General features: G+C 41.4%; 1 long non-coding RNA gene across 1 annotated transcript; it reads right to left on the reverse strand.

The window, feature by feature from the left end:
- Positions 1-16,137: 16,137 nt before the first annotated feature.
- Positions 16,138-18,058, reverse strand: LOC118964694. Its single transcript, XR_005051909.1, has 3 exons — positions 17,467-18,058; positions 17,089-17,319; positions 16,138-16,556 (listed from the first exon to the last, which is right to left on the reverse strand). It is a non-coding gene; the product is annotated as an uncharacterized LOC118964694 (long non-coding RNA).
- Between the last annotated feature and the right edge of the window lie 387 nt (positions 18,059-18,445).

The following is an 18,445-nucleotide window of genomic DNA, read 5'->3' on the forward strand; positions in this document are numbered from 1 at the left end:
ATTATATAAGCGTTGTGTTATGTGGCACTATCAGGTCTTTCTTGCAAAAGTGGGTTCTTTTGGCAAGAGAGACCTGGTTATCGTGTAACCCAGCAGTTATATTAAATCTGCAGCTGTCTGCTTCCCTTACATGTGCAAGTTGAGACAGGGCCTCTTGACTCAAGCAAAGAAACCTTTGGCCAAATATTACGACAAACAAGCCTATTGGTCAGAAAATGTTGTTCAGCATTCTCGCAATAAATAACCACTGTGTTTGGATAGATCCTCATTTCAAATGCTGTAGTACAAATAGTTCCACCTTAGAATTTGTCAGTGTTGCTATACATTGAAAACGTGAAGAATTATGACATTAAATTGTGAGTCAGATGTGCCACCTTCGGATTAATAAAAATTTGAATCGGAACTTCATTTATATTAGTCCGCTCAGCACTTACCTCTTCTCCTTGGTCAACAAATCAACAAATCCAATGAAGAAATAAACATTCTACTAAAAGGGTATACTTCATAGCTCACAAGAAACCAACAACACACACCACAGATCATTTTCAACTGCAATAAAACTTTATAGAAACAGAATTCTTTGGAACATGCTGATGATAAATTAACATTTGCCCAACTAGAATAACAAGTGGATTAATATTAATCTCTAGTTGATACTGAGGGACATATTCTATCATCACACCAGCGTACTAGATACTCTGGATACTCCTAAGGGGTTGAAGCAGTCCATCTTCAGGAAGAGAACACTGTTCGAGAAGCTCCACACCCCAGGGATGAAAGTACTTTGACAGCTTGTGGCTCCTGTTGGGTCTCATAGGAAAAGTCTGTTCCAACAGTACTTCCGACAGTAGCTGCTGCTGCTCATGCAGAACAGCCTGGATCGGTGGGCGCTGGATCATTTCTGTCACCTGTCCTTTGTGGTTTGGGGTTGAAAGGGAAGTGGAGGTACTAGGATGACAGGCAGGGCAGATGCTGGGATGATGCTGGTTGATCCTCTCTGGTCCATGGAAGGCCATGAGGTCTCAATAGGGCTCCTGATTGGCGCAGCGGTATAAGGCACTGGTCCCATAGGGCGGTTCACAATTGGCCCAGTGTCGTCAGGGTTTGGCCGGGGTAGGTCGTCATTGTAAATAAGAATTTGTTCTTAACTAACTTCACAATTTAAATAAAGGTCAAAAAAAATAAAATGAGGATATGTGTACGTGTGTGAGTGAGTGTGTGTGTGTGTGCGACCCCTTAAAACTGTCTTTACTCCATCTCTTCAGAAAGAGACTCTTCATCCACCTCCAAGATCGAGGGCAGTGATGGAGAGACACACACTGGGAAGAAAGGCCCAGACTTAAAGTTAACATCCCAGTGAAAGGGCTTCACTCTCTTCCTGCGCCCTCGTTTGCTATTCTCCCATTCCCGCTCGGTCTTGGCACAGGAGGCGGGCATGTGCCCCCGCTTGATAGGAGGCTGTTCTGCCAGTGGGACCAAGGGGGTAAAGAGGATTTCAATGGGGCACTTGTCACCCGCCTGCACTGCTCTCCTACTGGTCAATAATGGGGAGTGGTCGGTGCGACCTGTGTGGCTGGGCGTAGGTCTGGGCAGGGGGTGACAGCCATTCTCTCCGCCTACGTCGGCTGGGTGGCAGACTAAAGGTGGACCACAGAGGAACATCCTCTCAGTGCTACTGAAGGACAGGGGCTCAGAGGGTAATATGATTTGTTTGTCACCCAGTTGTTCTGGTAGCTGCTGGTCCAGCATAGCAGACTGGATCTGTAAGAGCTGGATCCTCTTCGACACACGCCGTGATCTGGCGTTGGCAGGCCGGGCCGGCACTGGGGAGGCAGGTGGGGCAGGCACTCGGCTGGAAGGAACCGGAGAAGCAGATGGAGTAGGCACCAGAAGGTCAGGTACATAGCTGACCATTGGGGTAGGCAATGGGATGGCCATCTGGGCAGGGGAGGCTGACACTGCAATGGTTGGCAGCACATGGAAGGAATTGGTGCTCTCCCTCCCATCCGTGGAGTTTATAAGATCTAAGGTCTGGTTAGGGAACCTCAGAGTGCTGCCATCAGTATGTCTTGTTATCCTAGCTATCCCGGTCTTGGGTCGAGCCAGGCTTCTGCTGGCCTGGACCTCCGGCTGGAGGACATCCACAGGAGAACATAGCGGCTGCAAGAGTCTGCCGTCGGACAGAGACCGTCTGGCCCGAGCAGGAGGAGAGCGGGGCCTTTGGTCGTGGATGTTAGACCTCTGGAGAGGATTGGCCTGGATCCTGACCTCAGACTGGCTGCATGGAGTCCCAGATAAAGGAGCTACTGCCTTGGCTGCAGTGGAGCATATTTTGGGGCTCCTAGGGATGCTTCCTGATGTCTGTGGTCTGCTGGATTTAACCTCTGGCTCCTTCTTGTGGCTGGAGGTAAATGTGCTCCCTCTGGATTTGGTTTTAACCGGACCCAGACGCTTGCTACCCATCTGTCCCTCCAGCTGCAGACGAGGCATGCGAGGCACCTTGAGGGTGTTTTTGTTCCTTTGGACAGTGAGAGAGGTCACAGTGAGCATTGGGAGCCTGATGGGTGGAGTGGCCATTGGAAGCCTTCCCATGTCAGCCCTCTCTTTAGTCACATCCATGTTGTGGAAGTGGGATCGGCTATTCTTTCTCCCTGGCGGCATTGGCTGTAGGACAATATCACTGGCACACTGGACACTGAGGATGTCTGTCAGGCTGTTCTCAGAACTGTTCTGACTGGTCTCTTGTGTCCTAGTCCTGGACTTCCCTCTGTCTTTCATGGCTGTGAGAGACACAGTGGAAGAGCAAACAACATGTTTGAGAATAAGAATATAGAATAAATTACATATATTACAATAGAATTTGATCAAAGTTGTAATTATAAATTAGTGTTTTTCCACTTTCAAAGGACATTCCAATTCCTGCCAAAATGTTCACAAATTCATAAAAATGAAAGATTCACAGACTAAGGCCTACCTTCAATTTGGACTTCCAGATAATTTGCTCACGTAGGATTTGACTATACAGTTTCAACAATATATTCTTGAAAACACAAACACAAGACCACAATACCTAGTTTAAATAAATATTTTTTTTGTCACAAATCACAAAACATAAGTTTTTCTTACAGTTATTGATCAAATGAAGTTGTCATAAGATAAAAGTAGTGTATTTGAGATTATTTCATTAAATTATAGGTCCTACCTCAGATATGGAAGAGCATCAATGACCTGTCTATGAAATGTCGTATTTTAACAAAAGAATGCTTCATTATGACATCATGTACATTATGACATAGCAGCCGTCCATAAAAGTTTGTTAAAACCACTTGAATAGGCATGAAATGTCCAATTAAATACAATAGGCCTAATTCAACAATTGAATAAAAACAATACTTTGACAGTAATTATTCAGTTTATTGGCTTTTATTTTCTTTACAGTAGTGGTTTTGAATGTATTAAAATGAGAGTAGGCCTAGTGAGTTTAGTAGAACTTGATCGCTCATTGAACACCTGTGTGGAACGTTCGCAGCTGACGCCACACAGACACCTTTGAAAAAAAATCACGATTTTAGTTTCATATTCAATTTATCAGCATATATGCACGACAAATAAATTCCCAGTACTCAAATAAATCTGAAAATCGCAATTATCTATTTATTATAGCATCCTCTTAGAATGAGAATCACTGTGGTGTCAATGTGTTTGATTATGTCCAAGTAGGAACATAGCTACAGGTATTTTAACTTATATACTATAATAGTAGTAGTTGTGTGTGTTTTCCTGTCGTGCATTCGTTTTGAGTCAACGCTAAACCCACAATATTTTGGTTCCATTCGGTATTAGCACCGTCAGCCAATGGGGGAAGTGACATGCCTGATGCCTAAATTGATGTTGTCAACCAAACACATTTCAATTTCACTTTAGAAATACAATAAATAGCCTGTTAATTTGTTGACAAAACAAGTTAATAAATTATATGTTGGCTTCACGTCTCCAACTCAACCAAAAATGAAAGTTAAAGAATGGAATTAAGCCAGCGTCTTAGATTGAAGTTTCCAAGCAGTAAATATATCCTTTAAAATGTTGAAATTTGGAAGCGTTGTCAACTAAACACAATTCAATATTACTTTTGTAATACAGTAAATAGCCATCTTACACACTAATGTAACAGTATTTATTCAACCTTTAAATAAGTAACAGATCCATGGCCACATTGAGGCTACTGTAACTATACATTTATTCGTATGTAATGTTCATCATATAAAGCGTGCATGTTCAAGACAGCATGCCTACTGTAGGTCGTGGCGGATCTGTGGAGATATTCACAATTGATGTTGTCTAAGTAGATTCTCGAACGACATTGATGACTTGCACCATGTACTTTTAATGTATTCTCTACTTCAAACCAAGTAATTTGGTTTTGCTATTTGATGAAGCACAGTGTGGTTTAGTCGCCAGGGTTGTGGGTGCGATTCCCACGGGTGACCAGTGTGACCGTATGCTAAATGACTAAAATGTAAATAACCAGTGATGGAAAAAGTACTCAATTGTCATACTTGAGTAAAAGTAAAGTTACCTTAGTAGAAAATGACTCAAATAAAAGTGAAAGTCAGCCAATAAAATACTACCTGAGTTAAAGTCTAAAAGTATTTGGTTTTAAACATACTTCAGTATCAAAAGTAAATGTAGTTGCTAAAATATACTTAAGTATCAAAAGTAAAAGTATGAATTTAAAATTCCTTAAATTAAGCAAATCAGATAGCCAGGGTCACACCCAGACATCATTTAAAAACAAAGAATTTGTGTTTAGTGATTTGTGAGTCCGCCAGATCAGAGGCAGTAGGGATGACCAGGGATGTTCTCTTGATAAGTGTGGGAATTGGACCATTTTCGGTCCTGCTAAGCATTCAAAATGTAATGAGTACTTTTGGGTGTCAGGGAAAATATATGGAGTAAAAAGTACATCATATTCTTTAGAAATGTTAAGTAAAAGTAAAATATGTCAATAACATAAATAGTAAAGTACAGATACAGTACTTTAAAGTATTTTTACTTAAATACTTTTATATCAAAATAAAAAAAGTTGCACCCTCCATATATAAACTCCCAGTAATGTATTGGGTATTTACCAATGTTTTAGCATCACTGTGCCTTCTTCAGGGTAATGTCATGAAAACTTGAACCAGGTTATGTAGACAAACAGTGCAATTAGTGCCATAATGATTAAGTTAATTAGATTTAATGAGTGTTTTTTTTTTAAACAATCGTTTATGGCATATTAAATATATTAGGCTATTGTTATCGTATAGAAACATCATTGAATATAGTACATCATATTAGCATCCACATACATTATTGTTTAATTCAATTTCACATATTTCATTGTTTCGTATTTAATTTCATATTTGTTACATGTAATCTTTTGGTTCAACCTTAATCTATAATGAGCATCATCAACAAGGGGAACATATTAGGTGTACACTAGTAAGCTGTAGAAAGATTACATCAATTTATAAGACTTGTTCATAAAAGAAGGAATTGTTCATAAGAAGGGCCTGAGATTAAAGTCAATATTCAGACCACTAGGGGTCAATGTTTTTAGAGAGGATATCCTGTAAGGCTCCCTTTGTCGGCTTTTCCACATGAACAGATGATGAGATAGATTACTCCCGGGGTCTTGCATGAGATGATTACCCCTAACAGGGATGTTTCGACCTGTATGTGGGTGTCTGAAGAAGGATGTTTTTATAATGCTATTGCACTGTGCGCATGATCCACATTTGTAGTTCCCATTTGGGATAGGTGTCAAGAGTGTCTGAGTGAGCTCAGGGGGCATGTCAGATCTCACCAAGCTATCTCCAATATTGTGACCACGCTTATAGACCACCAGCGGGGATTCCTTGAAGAGGTGTGCAATTATTATTTTTGTCTGATTGCAGAATATGCCAGTCCTTTTTCAGGATTGCTTTCATTTTCTCCGAACCCTTGGTGTATTTAGTGCAAAAGATGGTTGCGTTGTTTTTCTTCTTTGGTTGAGTTTTAAGTAATTCCTCTGTTGGTTTATGAGATATTTTCATCATTGCAGCATCAAGAGTTTTGTCCTTGTAGCCTCTCATTTTGAATTGATCTGTCATTTTTTTTAGCATTGCTGTCAAAATCTGTCTGGTGGCCACAGATTTGTATAATCCTGCATAACTGGTTGACCATTCTTGAGGGGAAGGGGTTGCATACTATTCACACATAGCAAGGCATTGCGGTCTGTGGGCTTTGTATATAAGTCTGTGTGTACTGCATCATTATATTTGATGATCCATAAGTCCAGGTAGTGTATTTTTCTCTCATCAGTCTGCATGGGGATTTTAAGGTATTCAGAGCTCTCGTTTAGGTGAGTTTGGAATTAATTTAGTTCCTGCTGACTTCCTTCCCAGAGCACAAATACATCATCTATGTATCTCTTCCATAGGATGGTTTTAGAAACTTTCCCTGCAGAAGGCACAGTGATGCAGAAACGTGGGCAAATACCCAATAAATTACTGGGAGTTTATATACGGAGTGAGCGACTTTCTTTATTTTGATAGTTTATCGTTTATTTCCCCACACGAACACATTTTTCTGGGTGTGCGCCAGCTCATGTTTTTTAATCTGCTTAAGTACTTTACACCACTGTAAATAACACACATATGGGAGGTTTTATATGGAGTGTGCGACTTTCTTTATTTTGATATAAAGTATTTAAGTAAAAATACTTTAAAGTACTGTATCTGTACTTTATTATTTATGTTTTTGACATATTTTACACTTACTTAACAACATTCCTAAAGAATATAATGTACTTTTTACTCCATACATTTCCCTGACACCCAAAAGTACTCATTACATGTTGAATGCTTAGCAGGACAGAAAATGGTCCAATTCCCACACTTCAAGAGAACATCCCTGGTCATCCCTACTGCCTCTAATCTGGTGTACTCGCTAATCACTTCCACTATATTTAAAACCAAATACTTTTAGACTTTTACTCAGGTAGTATCTTATTGGCTGACTTTCACTTTTATTTGAATAATTTTCTACTAAAAAGGTAACTTTACTTTTACTCAAGTATGACAATTGAGACTTCCGGAAATGGCTAAGCTCTAACAAGACGTGTCTGCGTAGCGTCCTCAAACTTTCAAACCTTTTTAAGGCATTTGACATGGTTTACCTTTTCGTCAATAGTGAGTTGGAAGTTAAAACATCTATTGTATCGTCAAATTAAAATATGCCCAATATGTCAAAGCCTCAGACGAGGCATAGAAAAATGCCCCTCTCTGACAGCCCTTCTTCGGATTCGGCAGATGCTAGCTCGGAAGAAGCACCAGCATGGTTCAGAATAGAGATGGACGAGGGTATAACAAAAATCCAAGAGACACTTTCTGAACACCTCAGCAAAATTGATGTACTGGTCGATAAACTCCACGAAGACCAGATAGTCACAAAGGGACGAGTGACAAAGTTAGAAAAAGCCCATGCTGACCACCAGGCTGCCATCCTGGATGTCCGCGAGGAAGTGGACCAAAAATACAAGAAGTGAGAATTTGAGACTTCAAGGTTTCCCAGAGGCCGTGGAGGGAAGAGACGCGATCTGCTTTCTACAGGAATGGATTCCCAAAATTCTGGATCTACCCCCTCCCGCGCACCCACTGGAGATCGAGAGGGCCCATCGCACCCTACGGAGGCGGCTGCCTGGCCAGGTTGCACCCAGGGCATTTGTCATTACATTTCTACACTACCAGAACAAGGTTCGCATCCTCTCTGCTGCCCGAGCAAAGGGAGAGCTCAAGTATGGAGATGCCAGAATCATGAGCTTTCCGGATCTTTCTCCCACACTACACAAGAGGAGGATGGCTTTCTCCCCACTGAAGAGACTTCTACGTCAGGCTGGCTTGGCATACGACCTGAGCTACCCAGCGACTTTGAAGATCGAAACCAAGAATGGTGAGCGCACATTTGACTCTGTGAAGATGGCTGAAACATACATGAGGAAAGAACTTCCTGACTTGTTCACGTCTACTACATCCCGAGCTTTAGCTCGTAAAAGCTTGTAGCTTTAGCTACTATACGTCCACACTATGCCAGGTAGTTATAATTTTTCTGTATACTTCATTTTATGCAGAGAGGTCCAGCCGGGTTTGGTTAAATAGTTATGTGGCATTTGACTGGGTTTCAAGCCTAACTATGTTTATATTACTTCAGGGAATTTTAGCTACTATTACGTTTGCTGGCTTGTTTATTGTTAGAGATATATGCTAGTGTTACTGATACCGAGACCGGGATAAGTTACTCGCTGGCCGCCTATTTGCCAACTAGCTGATAGCTTTACACTTGTGTATGTGCATACGTGTGTGTGTGTGTATATATATAATATTTTTTTGGAGACAGTGAACTCAGGAGGATGGTGATTGTTTAACTACTTGTCCCTATTTTATGAGAGATGATTGTTATCGTCTGTTAAAGGTTTTCATTTATACATCACAGCTTGATGTCTTTTTTCCTGACCTGCTGGGGTGCATTTGTGGTCATCGCTTTTGTCGCCTCGCAGCACAGGTCTCAGGGCGCATTGGGGAATGCCGATTGGTTGACATTTGGGTGTGCTTGTAGGCTCTGTTGGTGACAATGAACGCACACAAGGTTTTTGTTGTTGTTGTTGAGACACGCTCAAGTTGGGCGAAATAATCCGGTCATTATTGTTGTAATCGAATTGTATTTTGTTACTTGACTAACAACATGTTTATGCTACAAGGAACAGTCAATGTAGTTCCAATTCCATATACATATAATTTAGAATTAACCTAATTAGAGCGATATTATGCATAGTAGGTACATCTAGTTTAAAGACTAGCATCTAAGGATATGGGTACTTTCACTCCCTCAGTTGGGGAGGGGGTTGGGTGGGTTTGTGGTAGGGTCAGGGTATTAGCTCACGAGATGTTTACTACTTTAAATTTTCAAGTTGTATACACTCAATGCAATTTTGTTTCTTTCCTTTTCCCTATTTCTTATTTTCTTTAAAGATGTCTGCACCTAATAACTATACTTTTATGACACTTAACATTAAGGGTACTAAATGCCCAGTTAAGCGCAAACGCATTCTGAATGATCTAAAGCAGCATAAGGTTGATATAGCTCTTCAGGAGACACACCTGACTGACTCTGAGCATGATAAACTGAAGAGAATGGGTGGGCCAAGTGTACTATTCATCTTTCACATCTCGGGCAAGAGGGGTGGCCATACTCATTAATAAGCATTGCCCCTTTCAGATACAATCTCAGAATAAAGACAAAGGGGGAAGGTTTGTGATCATTCAAGGTTTCATTAATATTGAGCCCATTACCATTGTGATTGTGTATGGTCCTAACCATGATGATCCTACATTTTACAAAGACATCTTTTTAAAGTTAATATGCCCATCATCAGAGATAATAATGGCAGGGGATTTTAACTTGGTACTGGACCCTTCCAGTGATAGATCTTCCTCTAATAGTATCAACCTCACACAGGAAGCTAAAATGTTAAAAGCAGAAATTAAACACTTTGGACTCGTAGACTTATGGACATTTCACAACCAAAAGGTTAAAGAATACTAATTTTAATCCCCTGTCCATAACAATTACTCTAGAAGAGACTTATTTCTTATTCCTGCAGCCAGGGGAAGTTTAACTACTGGGTGTAAGTACTTACCAAGATGTATATCAGATCATTCTGCCCTGCTGGCTTCAGTACCCGTCAGTAGAGCACAGCCACCCTCAAGAAGATGGAGGTTTGGTACATATTTACTAAATACTCCCACATTTGTAACATTTCTGAACACTCATATATACTTATTTTTTAGCACCAATAACAACTCTGCCTCTTCCCTAATTTTATGAGAAGCTCTCCTTGCATATCTGAGGGGGCAAATCATATCCTTTAGTTCAGATGCTTGTCAGATGTATAAGGCTCAAGTAGATTCGTTGGAGAATGAAATTACAGATCTGGAAAATGAACATAGTGTAACATTTGACGACTCAACTCTACAAAAATTTGACTCAAAGCGATTGGAATATAACACCTGACGACCCATGAAGTGGAAAATGCTCTCAGGAGAACAAAACAAAACCACTACGAACATGGAGATAAAGCAGGAAAGTTCCTTCCTTGCCAGATAAGACGAGAGGATGCTAGTAGAGTTATTAGCTCTATTAAGCTACCCAGTAACACAGTTGTTCACAGTCCTGAGGAAATGTATCCAGTCTTCAGGGAGTTTTATGAAACATTGTACAAGTCTGAAGGGGATGCCCCTGCCACAATGCATGAGTTTTTGAACAAACTCAATTTACAAACTTTAATGATGAGGATAGAGAGCACTTGGAGAAAGAGATTAGGGAATCCATTTAGGGAATCCATTTTCAACACTGCTGGGGGAAAATCACCAGGGTTAGACGGATTCCCTATTGAATTCTATCGATCCTTTTTACCCAAACTAATTGAGCCTCTTTGCAGTAAGTTTAATTATGCCATAGAGACAGAAAAGCTCCCAGACAATGATCACAGTTTTGTTAAAACCTGGGAAAGATCCTATGCTTTGTGGGTCGTATAGACCAATATCTCTATTGAACACTTCATATAAGATTCTTGTGAAACTCATTGCTCTTAGACTGGATAAGGTTCTACCTGACTTGGTTGATATGGACCAAACAGGCTTTGTAAGAAACCGCTCATCTCCTGATAATATCAGAAGATTATTTAATATTATGCATTATGTAGAGAATGACCGGAAAAAGCTTTTGACCGCATAGAATGGAACTATCTGTTTGAAGTTTTACAGAGGAAGAATATTGGACCTAAGTATGTAGGTCTGATTAGATTACTGTACAAATGTATTATATTTGTAGCAAAACCAGATTCATTAAATTGGCAGAGCTATTATATGGAAGAGTGACACTCCGCCAAGCAAGCAGATGTGGCTAAAAGAACTATCTTCCTATATTCCATCTGAAAGAATAACATACAATTGATGTAATAAACCCTTTGAATTTACTGATGTCTGGGGGGACTTTCAGTAGTTTCTAGAGACGTCACCTTAGCTGCCTCATTACTACTTTCTTCATGAATCTATTATTATTATTTGTTTTTGTGTTGAATCATTTATTTTCTAGCATGGAATGTGAAGGTCATTCTGTTTCTTTTTTTGTTGTTAATCAGTTAATACCGGTAGAGGGGAGGGAGGGGGTTGGGGAGGGAAGGGTTTTGCACGATGTGCTCCCATGTAGCATGGTGTTTTGTTTAGGTGGAAGGAATAACGGGGCATTATCTGTATCATATTCTGATGATTGTTAAATTGTTAAAAAATAAATAAAAAATGGCAATAAATATATTGTACAAAAAAAAGTATGACAATTGAGTACTTTTTCCACCACTGGTTATTTACATTTTAGTCATTTAGCATACGGTCACACTGGTCACCCGTGGGAATCACACCCACAACCCTGGCGACTAAACCACACTGCTTCATCAAACAGCAGAACTAAATGACCTGGTTTGAAGTTGAGATGACATGGTGCAAGTGATAGTGCATGCTATCTTGAACATGCACATTTTATATGATTAACTTTACATATGAATACATGTATAGTTATAGTAACCTCGGTGGCCATGGATCTGTTACTTATTTTAAGGTTGAATAAATACTGTTACATTAGTTTGTAAGAGAGCCTTAACTTTAGGCTATTTACTGTATTACAAAAGTAAAATTGAATTGTGTATAGTTGACAACATCAATTTAGGCTTCCGGCATGTCACTTCCCCTATTGGCTGACGGTGCTAATACCGAATGGGACCAAAAAATTGTGGGTTTAGCTTTGACTCAAAACGAATGCACAACAAGAAAACACACACAACTACTACTATTATAGTATAGAAGTCAAAATACCAGTAGCTATGTTCCTACTTGGACATAATCAAAAACATTGACACCACAGTGATTCTCATTCTAAGAGGATGCTCTAATAAATAAACAATTGCGATTGTCAGGTTTATTTGAGTACTGGGAATGTATTTGCCGTGCATTATTGCTGATAAGTTGAATATGAAACTAAAATCGTGAATGTTTTTCAAAGGCGTCCGTGGCGTCAGCTGCGAACCTTCCACACAGATGTTCAATGAGCGATTGAGTTCTAGGAAACTCACTAGGCCTACTCTCATTTTAATAAATTCAAAACCACTACTGTAATGAAAATATAAGCAAATAAACTGAATATTTACTGTCAAAGTACTATCTTATTCAATTGCTGAATTAGGCCTATTTTATTTAATTTTACATTTCATGCCTATTCAAGTGGTTTTGACAAACTTTTATTATGTGGACGGCTACTATGTCATAATGTACATGATGTCATAATGAAGCATTATTTTGTTAAAATAAGACATTCCATAGACAGGTCATTGATGCTATACCTGAACTAAGGTAGGACCTATAATTTAATGAAATAATCTCAAATACACTACTTTTATCTTATGAGAACTTTATTTGATCAATAACTGTAAGAAAAACGGTTATGTTTTGTGATTTATGACAAAAAAAAGTATTTATTTAAACTAGGTATTGTGGTCTTAATATATTCTTGAAACTGTACAGTCAAATCCTACGTGAGCAAATTATCTGGAAGTCCAAATTGAAGGTAGGCCTTAGTCTGTGAATCTTTCATTTTTATGAATTTGTGAACATTTTGGCAGGAATTGGAATGTCCTTTGAAAGTGGAAAAACACTAGTTCATAAAAACAACTTTGATCAAATTCTATTGTAATATATGTAATTTATTCTATATTCTTATTCTCAAACATATTGTTTGCTCTTCCACTGTGACTCTCACAGCCATGAAAGACAGAGGGAAGTCCAGGACTAGGACACAAGAGACCAGTCAGAACAGTTCTGAGAACAGCCTGACAGACATCCTCAGTGTCCGGTGTGCCAGTGATATTGTCCTACAGCCAATGCCACCAGGGAGAAAGAATAGCCGATCCCACTTCCACAACATGGATGTGACTAAAGAGAGGGCTGACATGGGAAGGCTTCCATTGGCCACTCCACCCATCAGGCTCCCAATGCTCACTGTGACCTCTCTCAATGCCCAAAGGAACAAAAACACCCTCAAGGTGCCTCGCATGCCTCGTCTGCAGCTGGAGGGACAGATGGGTAGCAAGCCTCTGGGTCCGGTTAAAACCAAAACCGGAGGGAGCACATTGATCTCCAGCCACAAGAAGGAGCCAGAGGTTAAATCCAGCAGACCACAGATACCAGGAAGCATCCCTAGGAGACCCAATTTATGCTCCACTGCAGCCAAGGCAGTAGCTCCTTTATCTGGGACTCCATGCAGCCAGTCTGAGGTCAGGATCCAGGCCAATCCTCTCAAGAGGTCTAACATCCAGGACCAAAGGCCCCGCTCTCCTCCTGCTCAGGCCAGACGGTCTCTGCCCGACGGAAGCCTCTTGCAACCGCCATGTTCTCCTGTGGATGTCCTCCAGCCGGAGGTCCAGGCCAGCAGAAGCCTGGCTCGACCCAAGACCGGGATAGCTAGGATAACAAGACATACTGATGGCAGCACTCTGAGGTTCCCTAACCAGACCTTAGAGATTATAAACTACATGGGTAGGAGGGAGAGCACCAATTCTTTCCCTGTGCTGCCAACCATTGCAGTGTCAGCCTCACCTCCCCTGATGGCCATCCCATTGCCTACCCCAATGGTCAGCTATGTACCTGACCTTCTGGTGCCTACTCCATCTGCATCTCCGGTTCCTTCCAGCCGAGTGCCTGCCCCACCTGCCTCCCCAGTGCCAGCCCGGCCTGCCAACACCAGATCACGGCGTGTGTCGAAGAAGATCCAGCTATTACAGATCCAGTCTGCTATGCTGGACCAGCAGCTACCAGAACAACTGGGTGACAAACAAATCATATTACCCTCTGAGCCCCTGTCCTTCAGTAGCACTGAGAGGATGTTCCTCTGTGGTCCACCTTTAGTCTGCGGAGATGGCTGTCACCCCCTGACCAGACATACACCCAGCCACACAGGTCGCACCGACCACTCCCCTTTACTGACCAGTGGGAGAGCCGTGCAGGCGGATGAGAAGTGCCCCTTTGATACCCTCTTGACCCCCTTGGTCCCACTGGCAGAACAGCCTCCTATCAAGCGGGGGCACATGCCCGCCTCCCGTGCCAAGGCCGAGCGGGAGAATAGACAACGAGGGCGTAGGAAGAGAGTGAAGCCCATTCACTGGGACGTTAACTTTAAGTCTGGGCCTTTCTTCCCAGTGTGTGTCTCTCCATCACTGCCCTCGATCTTGGAGGTGGATGAAGAGTCTCTTTCTGAAGAGATGGAGCAAAGCCAGTTGTAAGGGGTCGCACACACACACATCTTAATTTAATTTATTTTTTACCTTTATTTAAATTGTGAAGTTAGTTAAGAACAAATTCTTATTGAGCATGACGACCTACCCCTGCCAAACCCTAAACCGGACGACACTGGGCCAATTGTGAGCCTCTTCCTGAAGATGGACTGCTTCAACCCCTTAGGAGTATCCAGAGTATCTAGTACGCTGATGTGATGATAGAATATGTCCCTCAGTATCAACTAGAGATTAATATTAATCCACTTGTTATTCTAGTTGGGCAAATGTTAATTTATCATCACCATGTTCCAAAGAATTCTGTTTCTATAAAGTTTTATTGCAGTTGAAAATGATCTGTGGTGTGTGTTGTTGGTTTCTTGTGAGCTATGAAGTATACCCTTTTAGTAGAATGTTTATTTCTTCATTGGATTTGTTGACCAAAGAGAAGAGGTAAGTGCTGATCGGACTAATATAAGTGAAGTTCCGATTCAAATTTGTATTATTCCGAAGGAGGTACATCTGACGCAAAGAGGCCCTGTCTAAACTTGCACATGTAAGGGAAGCAGACAGCTGCAGATGAAATATAACTGCTGGGTTCTGCGGTAACCAGGTCTCTCTTGCCAAAAGAACCCTCTTTTGCAAGAAAGACCTGGATAGTGCCACATAAGAAACACTTATATAAATTATTCCTTTTATACGAATAAAAACCACCCCTTTATCTGGAATAGATGTAGTGTTGCCTTACATTTGTGGAATATGAATGACATTTGCTTAGCCTTCCAACTGTGCTTCGTTTAAAATACTGTTGATTGGACTGCGAGGCAGTGACTGTATCGTTTTTCTTTTGATCTGAAGCCTGACACTGTACGACACGCCGTGTCTCATCCTTCGTCTTTTGAATAAAACTTCCTCAGCATGATTTTATTCTAACATTATCCATGTTTGTTTTTTTCAACCCTCAAAAACAAATGTTGATCCCCATGTAATGACACGTGATATTCCACAGGGGGGCACTAAAGTTCTGTAAGAAAGGAGGTTGAACACTTTGTACCTTGAACACCATCTAAACTAACACACAGCCTCAACTATTTAAATGACAGAAATGTAGGGTATGTAAACATTATATAAAGTGGCACAGTTTAAATGACTAGTGATACATTTATTACATCGAATAATTCATTATTAAAGTGGCTAGAGATTGAGTCTGTATGTTGGCAGCAGCCACTCAATGCATTGCCATCAGCCATCGAGAGAATGTCTCCTATGAAATCTATAAAAGCTATCCAACTGCCTAAGTTGTACCTAATGGAAGCGTAAAATAATTAACAATTTTAAAATCTCTATATTTGACACATTATTTCTATTTTATGACTGAAAATATCCATGTAGAATGCCAGAATGATGCAACACGGAAGGCAACTCAACGGCTGTAGTGTAGTTCTTCATTAAAGTATTTAAACTGGAACAACCATTTTAGTAATGGATTCAATATATTCAGTAAGAATTCCGGCTCTCACAGACCTGTTAGTTTTTCTTTAAGAAGCCCTCCTGTTCTCCACTCATTACCTGTATTAACTGCACCTGTTTGAACTCGTTACCTGTATAAAAGACACCTATCCACACACTCAATCAAACAGACTCCAACCTCTCCACAATGGCCAAGACTAGAGAGCTGTGTAAGGACATCAGGGATAAAATTGTAGACCTGCACAAGGCTGGGATAGGCTACAGGACAATATGCAATCAGCTTGGTGAGAAGGCAACAACTGTTGGCGCAATTAAAAGAAAATGGAAGAAGTTCAAGATGACGGTCAATCACCCTCGATCTGGGGCTCCATGCAAGATCTCACCTCGTGAACCATCCACCAGGAAAAACTTCCCCTGAACAGTGAGATAGAGGACATTTGTCATCTGCCTATGAGATAGCCAGAAGCATCTCATACACTTATTTTCTCTGATCTGCAACTATTCTGTTGTGTCTATAGAACTGTACTGCTCTCCAGTCCCTGTTTACTAGCGCTTGGGGAGAAGCAGCAATGCATTTCTCACAGTCTTGTTTTCCAGGCATTTTTCCCCATTCGGATAAAGTTCATCAAGGAATCTTCAACTGCATCCACCTCTATTGTCGACCAATACCTTTTTGTTCCTTTGTCACCTTTGTAAAGAGATGGCATTATGAATGACTACATTAAATAAAGGTTGACTACAATACAGTACTTGAACATCTCTCTGTATTAACTCTACAAGGTTACAGCTGTATCTGCAGAGACTGTGTTGAAATTAAACTAACAATCGCAACTAAATAACTACATAGATAAGGATGTGAGAGGAGAATGTGCAATGCTGACATCAAGGCAGACTCAATCTGTATGGAATCTAAGCCCAACAATCTGTTTGCAACATAAACCTTCTAATAAAAGCAATACCTATTAAATCAAGTTCCCTCCCTCAAGAAAAACAATGTAAAGCGTGGTAATCCTTCTGTGTTATCATCTATCCTGACACACTAGTTCCAGATCTAACGTCTTGACTTGTGTCCAATCCAAACCGAACCGTTCTGTGCTGGCATGGTTGGAAATACACTAACTGATAAAGACAGGATTTATCTGGACCAGCACAGTATGGCCCATAAGTTGACACTACAGATTGAAAATGCACTGCCTGAAGGCAGTAGGAAACATGCTTACCGTGTGAGCCTCTCTTTTGTCCCAGTCTTCCCTTGGTCAGTGGTTGTTTGGCCCGAATCGCTGACATCTCTCCTGGAAAACATGTTGAAAAGGACATTGTAATTAAGAATAGGTCCATGTGTATGTAAGGTATAGGCATACCGGTCAGATTTTCTTCATAGGATTCTTCAGATGACTCCTCTTTCTCAGAGTCATTCTCTGATGCGCAATCAGTGGCCGCAGCATCCATTTCTTCAGACATAATAGTTTGTAAAAGACAAAAAACAAAATCAAATTGCAGCAAGTTAAATCAATGCACAACAAATTAGAGTCAGCATTTTTTGCCAGAGTGAAAATGCACTGACTGAAGACAGTAGTAAACATGTTTACCGTGTGAACCTCTCTTTTGTCCCAGCTTTCCCTTGGTCATTGGCCCGAATCGCTGACATCTCTCCTGGAAAACATCAGTGGGAATCATGTCAGTTTCACCCAATCCAACCTATGAACCAATCCATAAGCGATAACTGTTGGAGCAACTAAAAATGCAGGTTTATAACAGCTGTGCTGTTGAATATGGTATGAGAGGGACGGCTACAGCCACACAAACCCTACAGATACAGCCATGTAGTGAGAGGGGAACACGCAATACCATGCTGAAATTAAGGCAGACTCCATCAGGGTGGATGTTATTCAAGCCTATTGAATATGGTATGAGAGGGACGGCTACAGCCACACAAACCCTACAGATACAGCCATGTAGTGAGAGGGGAACGCGCAATACCATGCTGAAATGAAGGCAGACTCCATCAGGGTGGATCCTAACCTTTTTCTGTACAATCCAAACGGAACCGTTCTGTGCTGGCATGGTTGGAAATACACTAACTGACAGAGATGGTCGCCTCGCTTCGCGTTCATAGGAAACTATGCAGTATTTTTGGGGGGTTTTTGGGGGGGGAATTTTACCCCTTTTCCTCCCCAATTTCGTAGTATCTTGTCTCATCGCTACAACTCCCGTACGGGCTCGGGAGAGACGAAGGTTGAAAGTCATGCGTCCTCCGATACACAACCCAACCAAGCCACACTGCTTCTTAACACAGCGCGCATCCAACCCGGAAGCCAGCCGCACCAATGTGTCGGAGGAAACACGGTGCACCTGGCAACCTTGGTTAGCGCGCACTGCGCCCGGCCCGCCACAGGAGTCGCTTTTGCGTGTTGAGACGCTCGCTAACCCGAACGACGCTAGGCCAACTGTGCGTCTCCCCACGGACCTCCCGGTCGCGGCCGGTTACGACAGAGCCTGGGCGAGAACCCAGAGTCTCTGGTGGCACAGCTGGCGCTGCAGTACAGTGCCCTTAACCACTGCGCCACCCGGGAGGCA

The sequence above is a fragment of the Oncorhynchus mykiss genome, chromosome 1 (genome assembly GCF_013265735.2).
Source record: "Oncorhynchus mykiss isolate Arlee chromosome 1, USDA_OmykA_1.1, whole genome shotgun sequence".
NCBI lineage: Eukaryota > Metazoa > Chordata > Actinopteri > Salmoniformes > Salmonidae > Oncorhynchus > Oncorhynchus mykiss.